We start from the raw sequence: 529 nt of genomic DNA on the forward strand, positions 1-529 counted from the left end.
TTGAATTGAATTGAATTGATTATGAGGATTATTATATTCTGAAACCCTAAAGACATTTTTTAATGGTGTACCTTACCAGCCAATGTATGTGGGGACTACGAACTCTCATAAATTCCCGATTGGAACTCAAAACTTTCTAATCTCTTTTAATTTCCTCTTTTCTTCATCAAACAACAACAGAATCAGTGGAGAGGGTGTTTTGTCAGTTTCACTGAGTCCCTTCAGGCAGCAGCTGACTGATGTGACGTACTCTGTGACACAGCTTAATGGACTTCCACCATCTCCTAGGACATTTGGATTCTATTTGCCCCTTGGCAAACACTATCAGAGCAAAGTTGTTATGGAAGAGCCAAGACATAGGTTTTGTGAGAAAAAAAACAAACAATCATTTCAATTAACACAGCCAGTGAAATCTGATTTTGTGTCCCATATTTCACTATAGACTCTTCTACTGTGACACCAGGAGGTATAGAACTTAATTGTCTGAAACATTTATATGTAAAAAGCATGTCTTTTTGCACTAGTCAGT

The sequence above is a fragment of the Morone saxatilis genome, unplaced genomic scaffold, assembly GCF_004916995.1.
Source record: "Morone saxatilis isolate NCDOM2014 unplaced genomic scaffold, NCSU_SB_2.0 Contig8, whole genome shotgun sequence".
In the NCBI taxonomy this organism is placed as follows: Eukaryota; Metazoa; Chordata; class Actinopteri; family Moronidae; genus Morone; species Morone saxatilis.